This window comes from Rhinoderma darwinii, unplaced genomic scaffold (assembly GCF_050947455.1).
Source record: "Rhinoderma darwinii isolate aRhiDar2 unplaced genomic scaffold, aRhiDar2.hap1 Scaffold_518, whole genome shotgun sequence".
Classification (NCBI taxonomy): Eukaryota; Metazoa; Chordata; class Amphibia; order Anura; family Rhinodermatidae; genus Rhinoderma; species Rhinoderma darwinii.
This window is the reverse complement of record NW_027464066.1, coordinates 77,872-95,874: the sequence shown is the minus strand read 5'-3', so window position 1 is coordinate 95,874 and position 18,003 is coordinate 77,872. Positions and strand designations below refer to the sequence as shown.

General features: G+C 47.5%; 14 non-coding genes across 14 annotated transcripts; all 14 read left to right on the top strand.

The window, feature by feature from the left end:
- Positions 1-155: 155 nt before the first annotated feature.
- Positions 156-346, top strand: LOC142721741 (U2 spliceosomal RNA). Its single transcript, XR_012874149.1, has one exon. It is a non-coding gene; the product is annotated as a U2 spliceosomal RNA (small nuclear RNA).
- A 1,135-nt stretch (positions 347-1,481) lies between these two features.
- On the top strand, positions 1,482-1,672 carry LOC142721774 (U2 spliceosomal RNA). Its single transcript, XR_012874178.1, has one exon. It is a non-coding gene; the product is annotated as a U2 spliceosomal RNA (small nuclear RNA).
- A 1,126-nt stretch (positions 1,673-2,798) lies between these two features.
- On the top strand, positions 2,799-2,989 carry LOC142721740 (U2 spliceosomal RNA). Its single transcript, XR_012874148.1, has one exon. It is a non-coding gene; the product is annotated as a U2 spliceosomal RNA (small nuclear RNA).
- Positions 2,990-4,114: 1,125 nt separating this feature from the next.
- On the top strand, positions 4,115-4,305 carry LOC142721739 (U2 spliceosomal RNA). Its single transcript, XR_012874147.1, has one exon. It is a non-coding gene; the product is annotated as a U2 spliceosomal RNA (small nuclear RNA).
- A 1,122-nt stretch (positions 4,306-5,427) lies between these two features.
- On the top strand, positions 5,428-5,618 carry LOC142721738 (U2 spliceosomal RNA). Its single transcript, XR_012874146.1, has one exon. It is a non-coding gene; the product is annotated as a U2 spliceosomal RNA (small nuclear RNA).
- Positions 5,619-6,740: 1,122 nt separating this feature from the next.
- LOC142721737 (U2 spliceosomal RNA) lies at positions 6,741-6,931 on the top strand. The gene has a single exon (XR_012874145.1). It is a non-coding gene; the product is annotated as a U2 spliceosomal RNA (small nuclear RNA).
- Positions 6,932-8,064: 1,133 nt separating this feature from the next.
- On the top strand, positions 8,065-8,255 carry LOC142721736 (U2 spliceosomal RNA). Its single transcript, XR_012874143.1, has one exon. It is a non-coding gene; the product is annotated as a U2 spliceosomal RNA (small nuclear RNA).
- A 1,128-nt stretch (positions 8,256-9,383) lies between these two features.
- LOC142721735 (U2 spliceosomal RNA) lies at positions 9,384-9,574 on the top strand. Its single transcript, XR_012874142.1, has one exon. It is a non-coding gene; the product is annotated as a U2 spliceosomal RNA (small nuclear RNA).
- Positions 9,575-10,698: 1,124 nt separating this feature from the next.
- On the top strand, positions 10,699-10,889 carry LOC142721734 (U2 spliceosomal RNA). The gene has a single exon (XR_012874141.1). It is a non-coding gene; the product is annotated as a U2 spliceosomal RNA (small nuclear RNA).
- Positions 10,890-12,030: 1,141 nt separating this feature from the next.
- Positions 12,031-12,221, top strand: LOC142721767 (U2 spliceosomal RNA). Its single transcript, XR_012874171.1, has one exon. It is a non-coding gene; the product is annotated as a U2 spliceosomal RNA (small nuclear RNA).
- Positions 12,222-13,347: 1,126 nt separating this feature from the next.
- On the top strand, positions 13,348-13,538 carry LOC142721733 (U2 spliceosomal RNA). The gene has a single exon (XR_012874140.1). It is a non-coding gene; the product is annotated as a U2 spliceosomal RNA (small nuclear RNA).
- A 1,133-nt stretch (positions 13,539-14,671) lies between these two features.
- Positions 14,672-14,862, top strand: LOC142721732 (U2 spliceosomal RNA). The gene has a single exon (XR_012874139.1). It is a non-coding gene; the product is annotated as a U2 spliceosomal RNA (small nuclear RNA).
- Positions 14,863-15,993: 1,131 nt separating this feature from the next.
- Positions 15,994-16,184, top strand: LOC142721729 (U2 spliceosomal RNA). The gene has a single exon (XR_012874138.1). It is a non-coding gene; the product is annotated as a U2 spliceosomal RNA (small nuclear RNA).
- Positions 16,185-17,306: 1,122 nt separating this feature from the next.
- On the top strand, positions 17,307-17,497 carry LOC142721728 (U2 spliceosomal RNA). The gene has a single exon (XR_012874137.1). It is a non-coding gene; the product is annotated as a U2 spliceosomal RNA (small nuclear RNA).
- The last annotated feature ends 506 nt before the right edge of the window (positions 17,498-18,003 follow it).

The window sequence follows — 18,003 nt, the reverse complement described above, 5'->3', positions numbered from 1 at the left end:
GCATGCACTTACTGCTGCTGCTGCTGCTGCCAGTGTTTGCACGGCAGGAGGGCATTTGGGCGTTGCCAGGAAGGCGTTTTTATGTCGATTCCTCCTCTTTCAGCACTGCATTGTGGTGCAAGCAAAAGAAGCAAAACGCGCGGCCCGTTCGGGTTATCGCTTCTCGGCCTTTTGGCTAAGATCAAGTGTAGTATCTGTTCTTATCAGTTTAATATCTGATACGTCCCCTATCTGGGGACCATATATTAAATGGATTTTTAGAACAGGGAGATGGAAATAGAGCTTGCTCTGTCCACTCCACGCATTGACCTGGTATTGCAGTATTTCCAGGACCGGTGCACCCTTTCCTTATGTGTTTACTAAAATCAGATTCCAAAAGTGCTTTTTGTGTTTGCCATTGTTTTTGTCTTTCGGATGGGATCTCCCCTTTTAATCCCATTATTTCAACACCTGTTGGACAATGCATTTGTACAGTCATGTGTGATAATGAGCTAATTTATTAAATGCAATTAATTAATACATTGCCACCTCTTGTTTTGTGTCGTCTGTGTTTCTGTGTTTCCGGCATTTCACATTGGAACAGCTCATTCACCTTCCTTGTCTTCTCTCCGCCCTCCCTCCTAGGTAGGTTAAAGAGCTGCACCTGAGCCAGCCACTGATTGATGCAGCACCATAGTCAAATAGTGGAGTGGAGTAGGGGAACAGCAAACAGCTATTAAAGCAGCCAGCCCGCCGGCCCGCCCGCCCGCCCGTCACAATGGACCTACCTGTGTACACTAGATGGATGTGATGGAATGTACTGTGGTCCCTACATTTCAAGAAGAAGTAAGAATTGCAGTTGCAACAAACCCTTGCTTGCCTACAAAGAGAGCAGCAATTTGGATTTGTTACTATGTTACCTGGAAGAATAACAAACTGTGCAAGGATGGAGGTTGTAGGAGCAAGGAGAACAAGTTGTCTGTAAAGTTGGTGGATGCCTATTTTCCATTTTGCAGTCCCTTGTCTCCCTCTTGTGGCCTCCTGGAGGCAACTAGCTGTGCAAAAAAAAGACAGCCTGGGGGCCGGCTGTTGCAGTGTTGCCCTCTCAGGCAACACTGAGTGACTGACTGAGCCGCACCGTCTTATATAAAGTTCAGACGGAACTTTGCACGTGTCATAGTGGAGACCTCAGGAGCCAGAGCCAGCTTTCTGACATCATAATGGGGCCTCAGAGATAAAAGCCTGGGCCCAGGCAGTGTTGGTCAGTGCTGCTCAGCAGGCAGCACTGGACTGGATTAAAGCTGATACAAGGTGTGAAAGGAGAAGGGGTGGCAGTGGGCATGCACTTACTGCTGCTGCTGCTGCTGCTGCTGCTGCCAGTGTTTGCACGGCAGGAGGGCATTTGGGCGTTGCCAGGAAGGCGTTTTTATGTCGATTCCTCCTCTTTCAGCACTGCATTGTGGTGCAAGCAAAAGAAGCAAAACGCGCGGCACGTTCGGGTTATCGCTTCTCGGCCTTTTGGCTAAGATCTAGTGTAGTATCTGTTCTTATCAGTTTAATATCTGATACGTCCCCTATCTGGGGACCATATATTAAATGGATTTTTAGAACAGGGAGATGGAAATAGAGCTTGCTCTGTCCACTCCACGCATTGACCTGGTATTGCAGTATTTCCAGGACCGGTGCACCCTTTCCTTATGTGTTTACTAAAATCAGATTCCAAAAGTGCTTTTTGTGTTTGCCATTGTTTTTGTCTTTCGGATGGGATCTCCCCTTTTAATCCCATTATTTCAACACCTGTTGGACAATGCATTTGTACAGTCATGTGTGATAATGAGCTAATTTATTAAATGCAATTAATTAATACATTGCCACCTCTTGTTTTGTGTCGTCTGTGTTTCTGTGTTTCCGGCATTTCACATTGGAACAGCTCATTCACCTTCCTTGTCTTCTCTCCGCCCTCCCTCCTAGGTAGGTTAAAGAGCTGCACCTGAGCCAGCCACTGATTGATGCAGCACCATAGTCAAATAGTGGAGTGGAGTAGGGGAACAGCAAACAGCCATTAAAGCAGCCAGCCCGCCCGCCCGCCCGCCCGCCCGTCACAATGGACCTACCTGTGTACACTAGATGGATGTGATGGAATGTACTGTGGTCCCTACATTTCAAGAAGAAGTAAGAATTGCAGTTGCAACAAACCCTTGCTTGCCTACAAAGAGAGCAGAAATTTGGATTTGTTACTATGTTACCTGGAAGAATAACAAACTGTGCAAGGATGGAGGTTGTAGGAGCAAGGAGAACAAGTTGTCTGTAAAGTTGGTGGATGCCTATTTTCCATTTTGCAGTCCCTTGTCTCCCTCTTGTGGCCTCCTGGAGGCAACTAGCTGTGCAAAAAAAAGACAGCCTGGGGGCCGGCTGTTGCAGTGTTGCCCTCTCAGGCAACACTGAGTGACTGACTGAGCCGCACCGTCTTATATAAAGTTCAGACGGAACTTTGCACGTGTCATAGTGGAGACCTCAGGAGCCAGAGCCAGCTTTCTGACATCATAATGGGGCCTCAGAGATAAAAGCCTGGGCCCAGGCAGTGTTGGTCAGTGCTGCTCAGCAGGCAGCACTGGACTGGATTAAAGCTGATACAAGGTGTGAAAGGAGAAGGGGTGGCAGTGGGCATGCACTTACTGCTGCTGCTGCTGCTGCCAGTGTTTGCACGGCAGGAGGGCATTTGGGCGTTGCCAGGAAGGCGTTTTTATGTCGATTCCTCCTCTTTCAGCACTGCATTGTGGTGCAAGCAAAAGAAGCAAAACGCGCGGCACGTTCGGGTTATCGCTTCTCGGCCTTTTGGCTAAGATCAAGTGTAGTATCTGTTCTTATCAGTTTAATATCTGATACGTCCCCTATCTGGGGACCATATATTAAATGGATTTTTAGAACAGGGAGATGGAAATAGAGCTTGCTCTGTCCACTCCACGCATTGACCTGGTATTGCAGTATTTCCAGGACCGGTGCACCCTTTCCTTATGTGTTTACTAAAATCAGATTCCAAAAGTGCTTTTTGTGTTTGCCATTGTTTTTGTCTTTCGGATGGGATCTCCCCTTTTAATCCCATTATTTCAACACCTGTTGGACAATGCATTTGTACAGTCATGTGTGATAATGAGCTAATTTATTAAATGCAATTAATTAATACATTACCACCTCTTGTTTTGTGTCGTCTGTGTTTCTGTATTTCCGGCATTTCACATTGGAACAGCTCATTCACCTTCCTTGTCTTCTCTCCGCCCTCCCTCCTAGGTAGGTTAAAGAGCTGCACCTGAGCCAGCCACTGATTGATGCAGCACCATAGTCAAATAGTGGAGTGGAGTAGGGGAACAGCAAACAGCTATTAAAGCAGCCAGCCCGCCCGCCCGCCCGCCCGTCACAATGGACCTACCTGTGTACACTAGATGGATGTGATGGAATGTACTGTGGTCCCTACATTTCAAGAAGAAGTAAGAATTGCAGTTGCAACAAACCCTTGCTTGCCTACAAAGAGAGCAGCAATTTGGATTTGTTACTATGTTACCTGGAAGAATAACAAACTGTGCAAGGATGGAGGTTGTAGGAGCAAGGAGAACAAGTTGTCTGTAAAGTTGGTGGATGCCTATTTTCCATTTTGCAGTCCCTTGTCTCCCTCTTGTGGCCTCCTGGAGGCAACTAGCTGTGCAAAAAAAAGACAGCCTGGGGGCCGGCTGTTGCAGTGTTGCCCTCTCAGGCAACACTGAGTGACTGACTGAGCCGCACCGTCTTATATAAAGTTCAGACGGAACTTTGCACGTGTCATAGTGGAGACCTCAGGAGCCAGAGCCAGCTTTCTGACATCATAATGGGGCCTCAGAGATAAAAGCCTGGGCCCAGGCAGTGTTGGTCAGTGCTGCTCAGCAGGCAGCACTGGACTGGATTAAAGCTGATACAAGGTGTGAAAGGAGAAGGGGTGGCAGTGGGCATGCACTTACTGCTGCTGCTGCTGCTGCTGCCAGTGTTTGCACGGCAGGAGGGCATTTGGGCGTTGCCAGGAAGGCGTTTTTATGTCGATTCCTCCTCTTTCAGCACTGCATTGTGGTGCAAGCAAAAGAAGCAAAACGCGCGGCACGTTCGGGTTATCGCTTCTCGGCCTTTTGGCTAAGATCAAGTGTAGTATCTGTTCTTATCAGTTTAATATCTGATACGTCCCCTATCTGGGGACCATATATTAAATGGATTTTTAGAACAGGGAGATGGAAATAGAGCTTGCTCTGTCCACTCCACGCATTGACCTGGTATTGCAGTATTTCCAGGACCGGTGCACCCTTTCCTTATGTGTTTACTAAAATCAGATTCCAAAAGTGCTTTTTGTGTTTGCCATTGTTTTTGTCTTTCGGATGGGATCTCCCCTTTTAATCCCATTATTTCAACACCTGTTGGACAATGCATTTGTACAGTCATGTGTGATAATGAGCTAATTTATTAAATGCAATTAATTAATACATTGCCACCTCTTGTTTTGTGTCGTCTGTGTTTCTGTGTTTCCGGCATTTCACATTGGAACAGCTCATTCACCTTCCTTGTCTTCTCTCCGCCCTCCCTCCTAGGTAGGTTAAAGAGCTGCACCTGAGCCAGCCACTGATTGATGCAGCACCATAGTCAAATAGTGGAGTGGAGTAGGGGAACAGCAAACAGCCATTAAAGCAGCCAGCCCGCCCGCCCGCCCGCCCGTCACAATGGACCTACCTGTGTACACTAGATGGATGTGATGGAATGTACTGTGGTCCCTACATTTCAAGAAGAAGTAAGAATTGCAGTTGCAACAAACCCTTGCTTGCCTACAAAGAGAGCAGAAATTTGGATTTGTTACTATGTTACCTGGAAGAATAACAAACTGTGCAAGGATGGAGGTTGTAGGAGCAAGGAGAACAAGTTGTCTGTAAAGTTGGTGGATGCCTATTTTCCATTTTGCAGTCCCTTGTCTCCCTCTTGTGGCCTCCTGGAGGCAACTAGCTGTGCAAAAAAAAGACAGCCTGGGGGCCGGCTGTTGCAGTGTTGCCCTCTCAGGCAACACTGAGTGACTGACTGAGCCGCACCGTCTTATATAAAGTTCAGACGGAACTTTGCACGTGTCATAGTGGAGACCTCAGGAGCCAGAGCCAGCTTTCTGACATCATAATGGGGCCTCAGAGATAAAAGCCTGGGCCCAGGCAGTGTTGGTCAGTGCTGCTCAGCAGGCAGCACTGGACTGGATTAAAGCTGATACAAGGTGTGAAAGGAGAAGGGGTGGCAGTGGGCATGCACTTACTGCTGCTGCTGCTGCTGCCAGTGTTTGCACGGCAGGAGGGCATTTGGGCGTTGCCAGGAAGGCGTTTTTATGTTGATTCCTCCTCTTTCAGCACTGCATTGTGGTGCAAGCAAAAGAAGCAAAACGCGCGGCACGTTCGGGTTATCGCTTCTCGGCCTTTTGGCTAAGATCAAGTGTAGTATCTGTTCTTATCAGTTTAATATCTGATACGTCCCCTATCTGGGGACCATATATTAAATGGATTTTTAGAACAGGGAGATGGAAATAGAGCTTGCTCTGTCCACTCCACGCATTGACCTGGTATTGCAGTATTTCCAGGACCGGTGCACCCTTTCCTTATGTGTTTACTAAAATCAGATTCCAAAAGTGCTTTTTGTGTTTGCCATTGTTTTTGTCTTTCGGATGGGATCTCCCCTTTTAATCCCATTATTTCAACACCTGTTGGACAATGCATTTGTACAGTCATGTGTGATAATGAGCTAATTTATTAAATGCAATTAATTAATACATTGCCACCTCTTGTTTTGTGTCGTCTGTGTTTCTGTGTTTCCGGCATTTCACATTGGAACAGCTCATTCACCTTCCTTGTCTTCTCTCCGCCCTCCCTCCTAGGTAGGTTAAAGAGCTGCACCTGAGCCAGCCACTGATTGATGCAGCACCATAGTCAAATAGTGGAGTGGAGTAGGGGAACAGCAAACAGCCATTAAAGCAGCCAGCCCGCCCGCCCGCCCGCCCGTCACAATGGACCTACCTGTGTACACTAGATGGATGTGATGGAATGTACTGTGGTCCCTACATTTCAAGAAGAAGTAAGAATTGCAGTTGCAACAAACCCTTGCTTGCCTACAAAGAGAGCAGAAATTTGGATTTGTTACTATGTTACCTGGAAGAATAACAAACTGTGCAAGGATGGAGGTTGTAGGAGCAAGGAGAACAAGTTGTCTGTAAAGTTGGTGGATGCCTATTTTCCATTTTGCAGTCCCTTGTCTCCCTCTTGTGGCCTCCTGGAGGCAACTAGCTGTGCAAAAAAAAGACAGCCTGGGGGCCGGCTGTTGCAGTGTTGCCCTCTCAGGCAACACTGAGTGACTGACTGAGCCGCACCGTCTTATATAAAGTTCAGACGGAACTTTGCACGTGTCATAGTGGAGACCTCAGGAGCCAGAGCCAGCTTTCTGACATCATAATGGGGCCTCAGAGATAAAAGCCTGGGCCCAGGCAGTGTTGGTCAGTGCTGCTCAGCAGGCAGCACTGGACTGGATTAAAGCTGATACAAGGTGTGAAAGGAGAAGGGGTGGCAGTGGGCATGCACTTACTGCTGCTGCTGCTGCTGCCAGTGTTTGCACGGCAGGAGGGCATTTGGGCGTTGCCAGGAAGGCGTTTTTATGTTGATTCCTCCTCTTTCAGCACTGCATTGTGGTGCAAGCAAAAGAAGCAAAACGCGCGGCACGTTCGGGTTATCGCTTCTCGGCCTTTTGGCTAAGATCAAGTGTAGTATCTGTTCTTATCAGTTTAATATCTGATACGTCCCCTATCTGGGGACCATATATTAAATGGATTTTTAGAACAGGGAGATGGAAATAGAGCTTGCTCTGTCCACTCCACGCATTGACCTGGTATTGCAGTATTTCCAGGACCGGTGCACCCTTTCCTTATGTGTTTACTAAAATCAGATTCCAAAAGTGCTTTTTGTGTTTGCCATTGTTTTTGTCTTTCGGATGGGATCTCCCCTTTTAATCCCATTATTTCAACACCTGTTGGACAATGCATTTGTACAGTCATGTGTGATAATGAGCTAATTTATTAAATGCAATTAATTAATACATTGCCACCTCTTGTTTTGTGTCGTCTGTGTTTCTGTGTTTCCGGCATTTCACATTGGAACAGCTCATTCACCTTCCTTGTCTTCTCTCCGCCCTCCCTCCTAGGTAGGTTAAAGAGCTGCACCTGAGCCAGCCACTGATTGATGCAGCACCATAGTCAAATAGTGGAGTGGAGTAGGGGAACAGCAAACAGCCATTAAAGCAGCCAGCCCGCCCGCCCGCCCGTCACAATGGACCTACCTGTGTACACTAGATGGATGTGATGGAATGTACTGTGGTCCCTACATTTCAAGAAGAAGTAAGAATTGCAGTTGCAACAAACCCTTGCTTGCCTACAAAGAGAGCAGCAATTTGGATTTGTTACTATGTTACCTGGAAGAATAACAAACTGTGCAAGGATGGAGGTTGTAGGAGCAAGGAGAACAAGTTGTCTGTAAAGTTGGTGGATGCCTATTTTCCATTTTGCAGTCCCTTGTCTCCCTCTTGTGGCCTCCTGGAGGCAACTAGCTGTGCAAAAAAAAGACAGCCTGGGGGCCGGCTGTTGCAGTGTTGCCCTCTCAGGCAACACTGAGTGACTGACTGAGCCGCACCGTCTTATATAAAGTTCAGACGGAACTTTGCACGTGTCATAGTGGAGACCTCAGGAGCCAGAGCCAGCTTTCTGACATCATAATGGGGCCTCAGAGATAAAAGCCTGGGCCCAGGCAGTGTTGGTCAGTGCTGCTCAGCAGGCAGCACTGGACTGGATTAAAGCTGATACAAGGTGTGAAAGGAGAAGGGGTGGCAGTGGGCATGCACTTACTGCTGCTGCTGCTGCTGCTGCTGCTGCTGCTGCCAGTGTTTGCACGGCAGGAGGGCATTTGGGCGTTGCCAGGAAGGCGTTTTTATGTCGATTCCTCCTCTTTCAGCACTGCATTGTGGTGCAAGCAAAAGAAGCAAAACGCGCGGCACGTTCGGGTTATCGCTTCTCGGCCTTTTGGCTAAGATCAAGTGTAGTATCTGTTCTTATCAGTTTAATATCTGATACGTCCCCTATCTGGGGACCATATATTAAATGGATTTTTAGAACAGGGAGATGGAAATAGAGCTTGCTCTGTCCACTCCACGCATTGACCTGGTATTGCAGTATTTCCAGGACCGGTGCACCCTTTCCTTATGTGTTTACTAAAATCAGAATCCAAAAGTGCTTTTTGTGTTTGCCATTGTTTTTGTCTTTCGGATGGGATCTCCCCTTTTAATCCCATTATTTCAACACCTGTTGGACAATGCATTTGTACAGTCATGTGTGATAATGAGCTAATTTATTAAATGCAATTAATTAATACATTGCCACCTCTTGTTTTGTGTCGTCTGTGTTTCTGTGTTTCCGGCATTTCACATTGGAACAGCTCATTCACCTTCCTTGTCTTCTCTCAGCCCTCCCTCCTAGGTAGGTTAAAGAGCTGCAACTGAGCCAGCCACTGATTGATGCAGCACCATAGTCAAATAGTGGAGTGGAGTAGGGGAACAGCAAACAGCCATTAAAGCAGCCAGCCCGCCCGCCCGCCCGCCCGTCACAATGGACCTACCTGTGTACACTAGATGGATGTGATGGAATGTACTGTGGTCCCTACATTTCAAGAAGAAGTAAGAATTGCAGTTGCAACAAACCCTTGCTTGCCTACAAAGAGAGCAGCAATTTGGATTTGTTACTATGTTACCTGGAAGAATAACAAACTGTGCAAGGATGGAGGTTGTAGGAGCAAGGAGAACAAGTTGTCTGTAAAGTTGGTGGATGCCTATTTTCCATTTTGCAGTCCCTTGTCTCCCTCTTGTGGCCTCCTGGAGGCAACTAGCTGTGCAAAAAAAAGACAGCCTGGGGGCCGGCTGTTGCAGTGTTGCCCTCTCAGGCAACACTGAGTGACTGACTGAGCCGCACCGTCTTATATAAAGTTCAGACGGAACTTTGCACGTGTCATAGTGGAGACCTCAGGAGCCAGAGCCAGCTTTCTGACATCATAATGGGGCCTCAGAGATAAAAGCCTGGGCCCAGGCAGTGTTGGTCAGTGCTGCTCAGCAGGCAGCACTGGACTGGATTAAAGCTGATACAAGGTGTGAAAGGAGAAGGGGTGGCAGTGGGCATGCACTTACTGCTGCTGCTGCTGCTGCTGCTGCCAGTGTTTGCACGGCAGGAGGGCATTTGGGCGTTGCCAGGACGGCGTTTTTATGTCGATTCCTCCTCTTTCAGCACTGCATTGTGGTGCAAGCAAAAGAAGCAAAACGCGCGGCGCGTTCGGGTTATCGCTTCTCGGCCTTTTGGCTAAGATCAAGTGTAGTATCTGTTCTTATCAGTTTAATATCTGATACGTCCCCTATCTGGGGACCATATATTAAATGGATTTTTAGAACAGGGAGATGGAAATAGAGCTTGCTCTGTCCACTCCACGCATTGACCTGGTATTGCAGTATTTCCAGGACCGGTGCACCCTTTCCTTATGTGTTTACTAAAATCAGATTCCAAAAGTGCTTTTTGTGTTTGCCATTGTTTTTGTCTTTCGGATGGGATCTCCCCTTTTAATCCCATTATTTCAACACCTGTTGGACAATGCATTTGTACAGTCATGTGTGATAATGAGCTAATTTATTAAATGCAATTAATTAATACATTGCCACCTCTTGTTTTGTGTCGTCTGTGTTTCTGTGTTTCCGGCATTTCACATTGGAACAGCTCATTCACCTTCCTTGTCTTCTCTCCGCCCTCCCTCCTAGGTAGGTTAAAGAGCTGCACCTGAGCCAGCCACTGATTGATGCAGCACCATAGTCAAATAGTGGAGTGGAGTAGGGGAACAGCAAACAGCCATTAAAGCAGCCAGCCCGCCCGCCCGCCCGTCACAATGGACCTACCTGTGTACACTAGATGGATGTGATGGAATGTACTGTGGTCCCTACATTTCAAGAAGAAGTAAGAATTGCAGTTGCAACAAACCCTTGCTTGCCTACAAAGAGAGCAGCAATTTGGATTTGTTACTATGTTACCTGGAAGAATAACAAACTGTGCAAGGATGGAGGTTGTAGGAGCAAGGAGAACAAGTTGTCTGTAAAGTTGGTGGATGCCTATTTTCCATTTTGCAGTCCCTTGTCTCCCTCTTGTGGCCTCCTGGAGGCAACTAGCTGTGCAAAAAAAAGACAGCCTGGGGGCCGGCTGTTGCAGTGTTGCCCTCTCAGGCAACACTGAGTGACTGACTGAGCCGCACCGTCTTATATAAAGTTCAGACGGAACTTTGCACGTGTCATAGTGGAGACCTCAGGAGCCAGAGCCAGCTTTCTGACATCATAATGGGGCCTCAGAGATAAAAGCCTAGGCCCAGGCAGTGTTGGTCAGTGCTGCTCAGCAGGCAGCACTGGACTGGATTAAAGCTGATACAAGGTGTGAAAGGAGAAGGGGTGGCAGTGGGCATGCACTTACTGCTGCTGCTGCTGCTGCTGCTGCCAATGTGTGCACGGCAGGAGGGCATTTGGGCGCTGCCAGGAAGGCGTTTTTATGTCGATTCCTCCTCTTTCAGCACTGCATTGTGGTGCAAGCAAAAGAAGCAAAACGCGCGGCACGTTCGGGTTATCGCTTCTCGGCCTTTTGGCTAAGATCAAGTGTAGTATCTGTTCTTATCAGTTTAATATCTGATACGTCCCCTATCTGGGGACCATATATTAAATGGATTTTTAGAACAGGGAGATGGAAATAGAGCTTGCTCTGTCCACTCCACGCATTGACCTGGTATTGCAGTATTTCCAGGACCGGTGCACCCTTTCCTTATGTGTTTACTAAAATCAGAATCCAAAAGTGCTTTTTGTGTTTGCCATTGTTTTTGTCTTTCGGATGGGATCTCCCCTTTTAATCCCATTATTTCAACACCTGTTGGACAATGCATTTGTACAGTCATGTGTGATAATGAGCTAATTTATTAAATGCAATTAATTAATACATTGCCACCTCTTGTTTTGTGTCGTCTGTGTTTCTGTGTTTCCGGCATTTCACATTGGAACAGCTCATTCACCTTCCTTGTCTTCTCTCCGCCCTCCCTCCTAGGTAGGTTAAAGAGCTGCACCTGAGCCAGCCACTGATTGATGCAGCACCATAGTCAAATAGTGGAGTGGAGTAGGGGAACAGCAAACAGCCATTAAAGCAGCCAGCCCGCCCGCCCGCCCGCCCGCCCGTCACAATGGACCTACCTGTGTACACTAGATGGATGTGATGGAATGTACTGTGGTCCCTACATTTCAAGAAGAAGTAAGAATTGCAGTTGCAACAAACCCTTGCTTGCCTACAAAGAGAGCAGAAATTTGGATTTGTTACTATGTTACCTGGAAGAATAACAAACTGTGCAAGGATGGAGGTTGTAGGAGCAAGGAGAACAAGTTGTCTGTAAAGTTGGTGGATGCCTATTTTCCATTTTGCAGTCCCTTGTCTCCCTCTTGTGGCCTCCAGGAGGCAACTAGCTGTGCAAAAAAAAGACAGCCTGGGGGCCGGCTGTTGCAGTGTTGCCCTCTCAGGCAACACTGAGTGACTGACTGAGCCGCACCGTCTTATATAAAGTTCAGACGGAACTTTGCACGTGTCATAGTGGAGACCTCAGGAGCCAGAGCCAGCTTTCTGACATCATAATGGGGCCTCAGAGATAAAAGCCTGGGCCCAGGCAGTGTTGGTCAGTGCTGCTCAGCAGGCAGCACTGGACTGGATTAAAGCTGATACAAGGTGTGAAAGGAGAAGGGGTGGCAGTGGGCATGCACTTACTGCTGCTGCTGCTGCTGCTGCTGCTGCTGCTGCCAGTGTTTGCACGGCAGGAGGGCATTTGGGCGTTGCCAGGAAGGCGTTTTTATGTCGATTCCTCCTCTTTCAGCACTGCATTGTGGTGCAAGCAAAAGAAGCAAAACGCGCGGCACGTTCGGGTTATCACTTCTCGGCCTTTTGGCTAAGATCAAGTGTAGTATCTGTTCTTATCAGTTTAATATCTGATACGTCCCCTATCTGGGGACCATATATTAAATGGATTTTTAGAACAGGGAGATGGAAATAGAGCTTGCTCTGTCCACTCCACGCATTGACCTGGTATTGCAGTATTTCCAGGACCGGTGCACCCTTTCCTTATGTGTTTACTAAAATCAGAATCCAAAAGTGCTTTTTGTGTTTGCCATTGTTTTTGTCTTTCGGATGGGATCTCCCCTTTTAATCCCATTATTTCAACACCTGTTGGACAATGCATTTGTACAGTCATGTGTGATAATGAGCTAATTTATTAAATGCAATTAATTAATACATTGCCACCTCTTGTTTTGTGTCGTCTGTGTTTCTGTGTTTCCGGCATTTCACATTGGAACAGCTCATTCACCTTCCTTGTCTTCTCTCAGCCCTCCCTCCTAGGTAGGTTAAAGAGCTGCAACTGAGCCAGCCACTGATTGATGCAGCACCATAGTCAAATAGTGGAGTGGAGTAGGGGAACAGCAAACAGCCATTAAAGCAGCCAGCCCGCCCGCCCGCCCGCCCGCCCGTCACAATGGACCTACCTGTGTACACTAGATGGATGTGATGGAATGTACTGTGGTCCCTACATTTCAAGAAGAAGTAAGAATTGCAGTTGCAACAAACCCTTGCTTGCCTACAAAGAGAGCAGCAATTTGGATTTGTTACTATGTTACCTGGAAGAATAACAAACTGTGCAAGGATGGAGGTTGTAGGAGCAAGGAGAACAAGTTGTCTGTAAAGTTGGTGGATGCTTTTTTTCCATTTTGCAGTCCCTTGTCTCCCTCTTGTGGCCTCCTGGAGGCAACTAGCTGTGCAAAAAAAAGACAGCCTGGGGGCCGGCTGTTGCAGTGTTGCCCTCTCAGGCAACACTGAGTGACTGACTGAGCCGCACCGTCTTATATAAAGTTCAGACGGAACTTTGCACGTGTCATAGTGGAGACCTCAGGAGCCAGAGCCAGCTTTCTGACATCATAATGGGGCCTCAGAGATAAAAGCCTGGGCCCAGGCAGTGTTGGTCAGTGCTGCTCAGCAGGCAGCACTGGACTGGATTAAAGCTGATACAAGGTGTGAAAGGAGAAGGGGTGGCAGTGGGCATGCACTTACTGCTGCTGCTGCTGCTGCCAGTGTTTGCACGGCAGGAGGGCATTTGGGCGTTGCCAGGAAGGTGTTTTTATGTCGATTCCTCCTCTTTCAGCACTGCATTGTGGTGCAAGCAAAAGAAGCAAAACGCGCGGCACGTTCGGGTTATCGCTTCTCGGCCTTTTGGCTAAGATCAAGTGTAGTATCTGTTCTTATCAGTTTAATATCTGATACGTCCCCTATCTGGGGACCATATATTAAATGGATTTTTAGAACAGGGAGATGGAAATAGAGCTTGCTCTGTCCACTCCACGCATTGACCTGGTATTGCAGTATTTCCAGGACCGGTGCACCCTTTCCTTATGTGTTTACTAAAATCAGATTCCAAAAGTGCTTTTTGTGTTTGCCATTGTTTTTGTCTTTCGGATGGGATCTCCCCTTTTAATCCCATTATTTCAACACCTGTTGGACAATGCATTTGTACAGTCATGTGTGATAATGAGCTAATTTATTAAATGCAATTAATTAATACATTGCCACCTCTTGTTTTGTGTCGTCTGTGTTTCTGTGTTTCCGGCATTTCACATTGGAACAGCTCATTCACCTTCCTTGTCTTCTCTCCGCCCTCCCTCCTATGTAGGTTAAAGAGCTGCACCTGAGCCAGCCACTGATTGATGCAGCACCATAGTCAAATAGTGGAGTGGAGTAGGGGAACAGCAAACAGCCATTAAAGCAGCCAGCCCGCCCGCCCGCCCGTCACAATGGACCTACCTGTGTACACTAGATGGATGTGATGGAATGTACTGTGGTCCCTACATTTCAAGAAGAAGTAAGAATTGCAGTTGCAACAAACCCTTGCTTGCCTACAAAGAGAGCAGAAATTTGGATTTGTTACTATGTTACCTGGAAGAATAACAAACTGTGCAAGGATGGAGGTTGTAGGAGCAAGGAGAACAAGTTGTCTGTAAAGTTGGTGGATGCCTATTTTCCATTTTGCAGTCCCTTGTCTCCCTCTTGTGGCCTCCTGGAGGCAACTAGCTGTGCAAAAAAAAGACAGCCTGGGGGCCGGCTGTTGCAGTGTTGCCCTCTCAGGCAACACTGAGTGACTGACTGAGCCGCACCGTCTTATATAAAGTTCAGACGGAACTTTGCACGTGTCATAGTGGAGACCTCAGGAGCCAGGGCCAGCTTTCTGACATCATAATGGGGCCTCAGAGATAAAAGCCTGGGCCCAGGCAGTGTTGGTCAGTGCTGCTCAGCAGGCAGCACTGGACTGGATTAAAGCTGATACAAGGTGTGAAAGGAGAAGGGGTGGCAGTGGGCATGCACTTACTGCTGCTGCTGCTGCTGCTGCTGCTGCTGCTGCCAGTGTTTGCACGGCAGGAGGGCATTTGGGCGTTGCCAGGAAGGCGTTTTTATGTCGATTCCTCCTCTTTCAGCACTGCATTGTGGTGCAAGCAAAAGAAGCAAAACGCGCGGCACGTTCGGGTTATCGCTTCTCGGCCTTTTGGCTAAGATCAAGTGTAGTATCTGTTCTTATCAGTTTAATATCTGATACGTCCCCTATCTGGGGACCATATATTAAATGGATTTTTAGAACAGGGAGATGGAAATAGAGCTTGCTCTGTCCACTCCACGCATTGACCTGGTATTGCAGTATTTCCAGGACCGGTGCACCCTTTCCTTATGTGTTTACTAAAATCAGATTCCAAAAGTGCTTTTTGTGTTTGCCATTGTTTTTGTCTTTCGGATGGGATCTCCCCTTTTAATCCCATTATTTCAACACCTGTTGGACAATGCATTTGTACAGTCATGTGTGATAATGAGCTAATTTATTAAATGCAATTAATTAATACATTGCCACCTCTTGTTTTGTGTCGTCTGTGTTTCTGTGTTTCCGGCATTTCACATTGGAACAGCTCATTCACCTTCCTTGTCTTCTCTCCGCCCTCCCTCCTAGGTAGGTTAAAGAGCTGCACCTGAGCCAGCCACTGATTGATGCAGCACCATAGTCAAATAGTGGAGTGGAGTAGGGGAACAGCAAACAGCCATTAAAGCAGCCAGCCCGCCCGCCCGCCCGCCCGTCACAATGGACCTACCTGTGTACACTAGATGGATGTGATGGAATGTACTGTGGTCCCTACATTTCAAGAAGAAGTAAGAATTGCAGTTGCAACAAACCCTTGCTTGCCTACAAAGAGAGCAGCAATTTGGATTTGTTACTATGTTACCTGGAAGAATAACAAACTGTGCAAGGATGGAGGTTGTAGGAGCAAGGAGAACAAGTTGTCTGTAAAGTTGGTGCATGCCTATTTTCCATTTTACAGTCCCTTGTCTCCCTCTTGTGGCCTCCTGGAGGCAACTAGCTGTGCAAAAAAAAGACAGCCTGGGGGCCGGCTGTTGCAGTGTTGCCCTCTCAGGCAACACTGAGTGACTGACTGAGCCGCACCGTCTTATATAAAGTTCAGACGGAACTTTGCACGTGTCATAGTGGAGACCTCAGGAGCCAGAGCCAGCTTTCTGACATCATAATGGGGCCTCAGAGATAAAAGCCTGGGCCCAGGCAGTGTTGGTCAGTGCTGCTCAGCAGGCAGCACTGGACTGGATTAAAGCTGATACAAGGTGTGAAAGGAGAAGGGGTGGCAGTGGGCATGCACTTACTGCTGCTGCTGCTGCTGCTGCTGCTGCCAGTGTTTGCACGGCAGGAGGGCATTTGGGCGTTGCCAGGAAGGCGTTTTTATGTCGATTCCTCCTCTTTCAGCACTGCATTGTGGTGCAAGCAAAAGAAGCAAAACGCGCGGCACGTTCGGGTTATCGCTTCTCGGCCTTTTGGCTAAGATCAAGTGTAGTATCTGTTCTTATCAGTTTAATATCTGATACGTCCCCTATCTGGGGACCATATATTAAATGGATTTTTAGAACAGGGAGATGGAAATAGAGCTTGCTCTGTCCACTCCACGCATTGACCTGGTATTGCAGTATTTCCAGGACCGGTGCACCCTTTCCTTATGTGTTTACTAAAATCAGATTCCAAAAGTGCTTTTTGTGTTTGCCATTGTTTTTGTCTTTCGGATGGGATCTCCCCTTTTAATCCCATTATTTCAACACCTGTTGGACAATGCATTTGTACAGTCATGTGTGATAATGAGCTAATTTATTAAATGCAATTAATTAATACATTGCCACCTCTTGTTTTGTGTCGTCTGTGTTTCTGTGTTTCCGGCATTTCACATTGGAACAGCTCATTCACCTTCCTTGTCTTCTCTCCGCCCTCCCTCCTAGGTAGGTTAAAGAGCTGCACCTGAGCCAGCCACTGATTGATGCAGCACCATAGTCAAATAGTGGAGTGGAGTAGGGGAACAGCAAACAGCCATTAAAGCAGCCAGCCCGCCCGCCCGCCCGCCCGTCACAATGGACCTACCTGTGTACACTAGATGGATGTGATGGAATGTACTGTGGTCCCTACATTTCAAGAAGAAGTAAGAATTGCAGTTGCAACAAACCCTTGCTTGCCTACAAAGAGAGCAGCAATTTGGATTTGTTACTATGTTACCTGGAAGAATAACAAACTGTGCAAGGATGGAGGTTGTAGGAGCAAGGAGAACAAGTTGTCTGTAAAGTTGGTGGATGCTTTTTTTCCATTTTGCAGTCCCTTGTCTCCCTCTTGTGGCCTCCTGGAGGCAACTAGCTGTGCAAAAAAAAGACAGCCTGGGGGCCGGCTGTTGCAGTGTTGCCCTCTCAGGCAACACTGAGTGACTGACTGAGCCGCACCGTCTTATATAAAGTTCAGACGGAACTTTGCACGTGTCATAGTGGAGACCTCAGGAGCCAGAGCCAGCTTTCTGACATCATAATGGGGCCTCAGAGATAAAAGCCTGGGCCCAGGCAGTGTTGGTCAGTGCTGCTCAGCAGGCAGCACTGGACTGGATTAAAGCTGATACAAGGTGTGAAAGGAGAAGGGGTGGCAGTGGGCATGCACTTACTGCTGCTGCTGCTGCTGCCAGTGTTTGCACGGCAGGAGGGCATTTGGGCGTTGCCAGGAAGGCGTTTTTATGTCGATTCCTCCTCTTTCAGCACTGCATTGTGGTGCAAGCAAAAGAAGCAAAACGCGCGGCACGTTCGGGTTATCGCTTCTCGGCCTTTTGGCTAAGATCAAGTGTAGTATCTGTTCTTATCAGTTTAATATCTGATACGTCCCCTATCTGGGGACCATATATTAAATGGATTTTTAGAACAGGGAGATGGAAATAGAGCTTGCTCTGTCCACTCCACGCATTGACCTGGTATTGCAGTATTTCCAGGACCGGTGCACCCTTTCCTTATGTGTTTACTAAAATCAGATTCCAAAAGTGCTTTTTGTGTTTGCCATTGTTGTTGTCTTTCGGATGGGATCTCCCCTTTTAATCCCATTATTTCAACACCTGTTGGACAATGCATTTGTACAGTCATGTGTGATAATGAGCTAATTTATTAAATGCAATTAATTAATACATTGCCACCTCTTGTTTTGTGTCGTCTGTGTTTCTGTGTTTCCGGCATTTCACATTGGAACAGCTCATTCACCTTCCTTGTCTTCTCTCCGCCCTCCCTCCTAGGTAGGTTAAAGAGCTGCACCTGAGCCAGCCACTGATTGATGCAGCACCATAGTCAAATAGTGGAGTGGAGTAGGGGAACAGCAAACAGCCATTAAAGCAGCCAGCCCGCCCGCCCGCCCGTCACAATGGACCTACCTGTGTACACTAGATGGATGTGATGGAATGTACTGTGGTCCCTACATTTCAAGAAGAAGTAAGAATTGCAGTTGCAACAAACCCTTGCTTGCC